Source organism: Cryptotermes secundus, unplaced genomic scaffold (assembly GCF_002891405.2).
Source record: "Cryptotermes secundus unplaced genomic scaffold, Csec_1.0 scaffold292, whole genome shotgun sequence".
Lineage (NCBI taxonomy): Eukaryota > Metazoa > Arthropoda > Insecta > Blattodea > Kalotermitidae > Cryptotermes > Cryptotermes secundus.
The window spans coordinates 627,360-633,941 of NW_019731979.1; positions in this window are offsets into that span (position 1 = coordinate 627,360).

Sequence of the window (6,582 nt, forward strand, 5' to 3'; positions counted from 1 at the left end):
ACCCCCCCCCCCATTAAACGAATTTAAACAAAAAATTAACACCCCATCCAGACTGAGAAAATTACTAAATTATTGATCATTGCAACTCAGCGTACAAATTGTAATTGTAACTAGCTTTGAGCTGATTTATGAACTTTGTGTTCCTTGTTCCTGTAATTTGAAGCATGCAACCCAAGTCCTGGAATCGAAATAGGAGCCCAATTCTGGTCTCTCAAAATTCTTTTATTTAAATGCCATTTTTTTAGTGAACGTCAAATTGTCATATTATATTTCAGTATCATGTTGCATTGGAGCATCATTTAAAATTGTACAAAAAAAAAACACTAAAACACACACAACTAAAGTGAACGACCCATTAAAAGGAACATTGAAACGGTCGCTAAAAAAATAGGATGAAAAATCCTACGAAGCAAATTAACAACAACAATAACGATGTACCTGAGGGTATTGAGGACAAAGTGTAGAGTGCAGTGGTCTTCCCACATAATAAGTGTTGCCTGATGATGGCCCGTGTGTGGCCAAAACATGCAGTATTGACATCAAATGTACATAGTTAATGACATTTTAAAATATTTAACAAAAACTTTTTAGTGATTTAAATATATTTTAGTGCCTTCTAAGGAAGAATTACTTTTGTTGCGTTACAGACGATATACTTTAAAATTTAAAATATTCATATTTTAATATATGTCATTATTATATTAAATAACACTAATAATTACTATTAACAATTTAAAGCACAGTACTGCACATTTACAGATATCGACATCTCTCATTTTCGTATCTTTCGTGAGAAACGTCCAAATAAAAACAAATGTTGCATAGATTCAGCCCAAGTTATCACAAGTTCCCCGTAAAAAGCCTAGTGGAGGAGTCTAAGAAGAAGAAGAAGAAGAAGAAGCTTGTAAACAAGAAGTGATTTGAAAGCAGATCTCAGGAGGAAAAAAAAAGGAATATGCTTGAAACTGAAATTAAGTTAGTTTACAGATAGAAAAACAAGTCAAGCATGGAGGATAGCATAAAATCTGAAGTCAGTATGAAGAAGCCAGTAAAATGCAAATCCTCGAAATTACAAACCCGGAAAAGACAGGCTCTATTAAGAACTAGCAGAACTTGAGGTACAGAAGAAGAAATGACTGTTCATCTCAGCAATGACAATGAGGAGGTTGAATGGCTTTAGAGCTGCTGCCTGTTCTCAGCGGACCCAAAAGGCCAAGATTGTGTCTGCAGCGCTGTCTGCCTAATGTGGGCGTAAACACTCTCAGCAAATGCAGAGAAACTAACCTGTATGTGTGAGCGTTGCTATAAAATTGAAAATACCTACCAAATTTTCTTTAAGCGTATTCTTTTTACAGTTTGTTTTGCTAATTTATCTTTTATTATATTGTAGTGCTAAATAGCTGCTGTGTTCTAAATTATGTCCTTCCTTTGTCAATTAACTGCCTGAATTTACATTACAGTTTAAACTTAAAACCTTAAATATTTAAATATATATTTCTGGGACGTTTGACTTGTCTTGCGAAAAAGTATGACATATTAAAACATATCCATATTAGGAACATTAGTGGCCTCAAATCGGGAGATTGGATTCTGTTTTTTAGTTTCGGACTAGTTTTTAAATGAGAATTCTATTTTTCCTTTTTCAAATCCATCGCATTCCTAGCTTAATTAATAACGCTTTCGTATAATTTGCATATATGCAACATTACATTTGTCTTAGTAATGATCCTTCAAAATGGTGCCCATATCAGGCAACTCTCCCTTACTTCTAACAATCTACATTTTTCACACTACTGTACCTTGATCAGAAGGACAGGCATTTCTAACGAGATCTACTCTTTCTCTCGCCACAAAATCCTGAGCCACTTAGACTTAAGAAGTTATGACAATACATATTCTAAACCACAGTTTCCTTATTTTAGTGTTGAATTGTCGCAAATTATATTTGTAAACCGCTTCTTGTGTTTCGTTGCATTTTCCCCTTACTGTATATAAATTATGATTTATGGTTTGAAGCCATGATTATCAACACAATACTTCTTGTTGAAGACAAGACTGAATAACACTTGTCATGGCTGACATTTGTCAGAGCTCTAACTCTGAAAATGGTTCCGAACTTGTAACGCTGTCACCCCAGGACAGCGGTTTCAAAACATAAATGACCAGGTCACCCTATCCAAGCCCCTTCTACTTCATTATCAGTTATTCAGAACATCAGTAATCACATTTTCCTGCCAACTGTGATTAATTTATCTCACTAGATATTGTTGGATCATGAAATCAGGGAAGATGAAAAGGACGGGTCATATACTCGTATATAAATTGTTGCCGGAGTACCTAGAGGGAGCACTCCGCCTGGAAGATATGCAGCCAGATTTGAATATCGGTGTATACGTACGTACGTTCTTCTCCTGGTCTGTCCCACCCAGTTTCTCCCAAATGGAGTGTCATTGGAAACATTGGTAACTATAAAACATATTCCTTTTTGAGATACAACTTCAGGAAAATTGTTAATTTTCTTCTTACTTGCATGGGTTCAGGTCCAAGATACTTATTTCTCCATTACGTCTCCCTTAATGAAACCATTGAGGTTGTGACAACAATAAAGTTATTACGACAATGAGTACGAAATAGCCAGTTTCGTTCGCACTCGGGGAAAACAGAACGCGCCTTTGCTAGGAACTGGGAAATCTCCAGACTGTCTTCTGTCGCTGCTATGACAGGGACAGAAGATTGAAGCCAAGAAGGCCAAATGAAAGGGATGAAAAGAGAGTAAGGTTGATATAGGAAAGCGAGAACAGATAACGAAACTCTCCTAACTTGAAGGGAGGGAGGGGGAAGGCAATAACAATGGGGATTAGAATTGAAATGAGGGGAAATTTTTAAAGGGGAAAGGAAAAGTAAAGGAGCCGGAATAGCTCAGTCGGTATAGAGACTAGCTACGGGCTGGAAGACAGAGAGGTCGGAGTTCGAGTCACGGTAAAAGTTTTCCTGTGCTTAACTAATTAAGCACTACACCATGAAGGCGTGTGGGGGGGGGTGAATGTATAGATCCACTTTTTCTTGACCTCGGCATTAGTTGGAATTGAGTGGTCAGCTTCACGTCCCGGACGCTTTCACTCCGAGGAAAGAGCACCCCAGTACCCATTGGATAGGAGGTTATGTGGATCCCAGAGCCGGTCTGGACGACTTGGTGAAGAAAAAATTCTTGACCATACCGGGACTCGAACTCCAACCCCTCGGTCGTCCAGCTCGTAGCCAGTCGCTGTACCGATTGAGCTATCAAGGATTTTCTCTCCTCTACGTCGTCTAGACAGGCGCTGGGGCCCGCCCAGCCTCCCATCCAATGGGTATAAAGCGGCCGGGGCGTGAAGCTGACCACTCACCTCCAGTTGGTGCCGAGGTCAGGAAAATACGGATCAATACATCCATTCCACCATACACCTTCATGGCGGAGTGTTTAATTAGTTGAGAACAGAGACAACTTTACTGTTTTACTTTAAGGGGGAACCATAGACACATAAGATAGAAAGAGGTGAATTCTTTCCGGCACTTTGGCTTGTCATGCTTTAATAAGATTGTAACGCATCCCCCAAAAATGGTGCGAATGTGTGGACTGAGCATATAGTCCAGTGGGAGCTCTTGTTGGCACAAAACCTAATTTGCAGGTTTCATGGAAGGTGGGGAAGTTCTTGGTCTTGTCAGTTTTCCGAGGAGGACTTCACTCCAATAAGGCTGTGCTTCGACAAAATGGAAATACTATATGCATAACACAATGCGTCTTTTCCAAAATTTCGTCTTACATTTTTCAAATACAAACTTACAATACTTGAAATATCGAGAAAACTGAGATAGGATAGACGAAATCCAAGCTGAGGTTCAAACCTGAAACCCCCCGGGTAAGAAGGAAATTGGTAACAATTCCTCCCTATTTAGATATTACAGTAGAAACAGAAATCTGTTACTACCAGTTCTTACTATTAAATGCTGGAAATTCCTGAGCACAGTAGACAAAATTAGACGTCCGCAGAAAGAGCCAGACGTTGCTGCTGCTGTCGGTAGGAACGCCAATCGAAATTTTAAGACCTAAAATTTATTGATCTTTTCAGTAAAATATAGTTCTTATATTTGCATGTCGGAACTAGTTCTGGCTGGCATTTTCCATTACAAATACTTTACATATTATGCTGCCATAACAAATGGAGAAAAGAAGCTTTATCTGAAGGGTCTTTTTAAGTAGGATGCATGTGATAATGGCCCTCGTTTCTACTGCTGGTTACATAGAATCTGACTGACTGTTTTATTGTGGGCTGTATGCCCCTCTGTGTAGTGCTGTTACGACTAATCCAGTGAAGTGCGTGGTAGTGTGTAGAGACAAAAATTTAAGTACTCCTCGCGGGTTCTAATCCCGATGAGGTCATTGGATTTTTTTCAGTTGACCTAATCCTACCAGCCGCACTAGGCCCTGGGGTTTACTCAGCCTCTAACAGAAATGAGTACCAGGAATTAATTAAACAATTTTCCTGAGGAGTAAAGCGCGGCCGGCGCATAAGGCTGACAACCTTACCGCCATCTTTGAACCGATTGTCTAGATAATGTGGGAACCTCAACGTCTCAAGGCCTGATACAGGGATAACTTTACTTTTTACTTTTACTTTACTCCTATTCAACTAGGCGAGATGTCTAAGGCATTCCCTGTCTACGTTCGCTCGGAAGCCTGGATCGTGGGTTGGAATCCAAATTAAGGCATAGATGTTTACTGTGTGTGTATGTGTGCTCGCGCAGGCTTTTCTGTGTTTGTGTGCAGGTAGAGACCTTGAGAGGAGCTGATCACCCGCCCAAGGAGTCCTACCGAATGTGTAAAGTCTAGTAAATCGAAGTGAAACGGAGAGTTTCATGAAAGTAGGCCAAGGGAAAAATTGGGGCTGCAGCGCCAAAGGAAAGAAGATTCCACTAGTTTACACGTGATTGACTTTATACTTATTTATTTGACTTTTCTCTTTTAAGTATAAATTCGCTGCATAGCCATTTATAGACCGACTGTATGAGAGGTAAGTAGGCTGGAATGAACACTGTTGGAAATTGTGTGTACTACATTCTACAAACTGACGGAAAATCAGTTATTTGGCTTCATAGCATTTATGCCAAGTATCCTGTACCAGTAAATATGTTAAAACAAGATTTGAAAAGAGTACTTCATAATGGCGCCTATGATTCTGGCACGTGTGTGTTTCCCAGAGGCCCTAAACGTTTAGGTTCCGCCTAAGAATACAATGGCCAATCACCAACAAAATCACCATCCTACATTGTTTCTTGTCGAAGGCCAGTGCATCGACATACAATTTATGTATGCCCTTCAATGAACATCTTCTTTGCCAGGAAGGATAGCTCCATTCTTGGAAGACTATGGAAGTGTCCCTCACCCCCTTTCTCGTGTCTGCATTCAGCACGAACGCCTCCTTAAGGTTTGAAATTTCCAACCATGACGACCCCGAGCGAGGAGTTTCTCAACACCAAAACAAGGTCGACCCCTTTAGGGAAGCCAACCCCGAGGCCTTAGACATCCCATAATCTAGCCTTCAGATATGGATTCTGCCCTTGTAACCATGTCTAGTAGTACTCTAGGGATCCACGCCACCATTCCTTGGGGTTTTGGAAGAAAGTCAGTCTGCACAGCTGCAGGTCAGTTCCCTTCCAATGGCTGGGATTTGAGATGATCCTTGAGAGTCATAATTTCACAGCGGTGGTTATGAAGAGGTCTGTCTTCTGGGATATTACGCCAAGTAGCCCGGTGAAATTCAACTGAAAGTTCGCTGGATGTTGACATTCACCAGGCTACACGGCTTACATCCTAGAAAAGGGAACTCTTCACTGTATAGCTTATTGAGCATTACGCATTTTCAGTCTCCCATATACTCTGCAAGTGTCAACACATTAAGCTTCTGAAACCAAACAACTGTTCGTAATAAACAGATAACAAATACGGAAATCGCATGTTTAATTTTCATATAAACAAACATGTCAGTCCCATTAGGATGCATGACAACATTGTGTTAACAGACTAGAGACCAATGAGATTTATATCATACAATTAAATCATACATTTAAATGAATGAATAATTATACCAAGCTTTAATTGTTGTACTTTCGCATATTATGCGTTTAGGGAGGGCTATCAATTTGGACCGTTTAGTTCACTAAACGCAGTGGACACCGGATGAAGGAAAAGGTAGCACACAAATAAATAAGCGACTGAAACAACAATTTTTTAAAATATGATAATGGCACAACAGGTAACATTATTCTACGCATTATATGATACAGCCACTTTCATTATCATATTCACAAGGGTCATTAGTCTCAGTTGTAGGTCACATGAATTCAGTACGTTCTTTGTCATATTCTGTCATCGGTACTTGCATACTTGCCTCACATCGATGTATACGTCTCCCCATTTGATTCTTCCTTTCATGTATGTGGATTAAAATACTGTTTGCTTTTCTCAGAGCAGCGGCAGGACACACGTAAGAAGTCAGAACAGATTATCTCATGTGAAGAGGACTTTCATCATTCCTGAAGAAA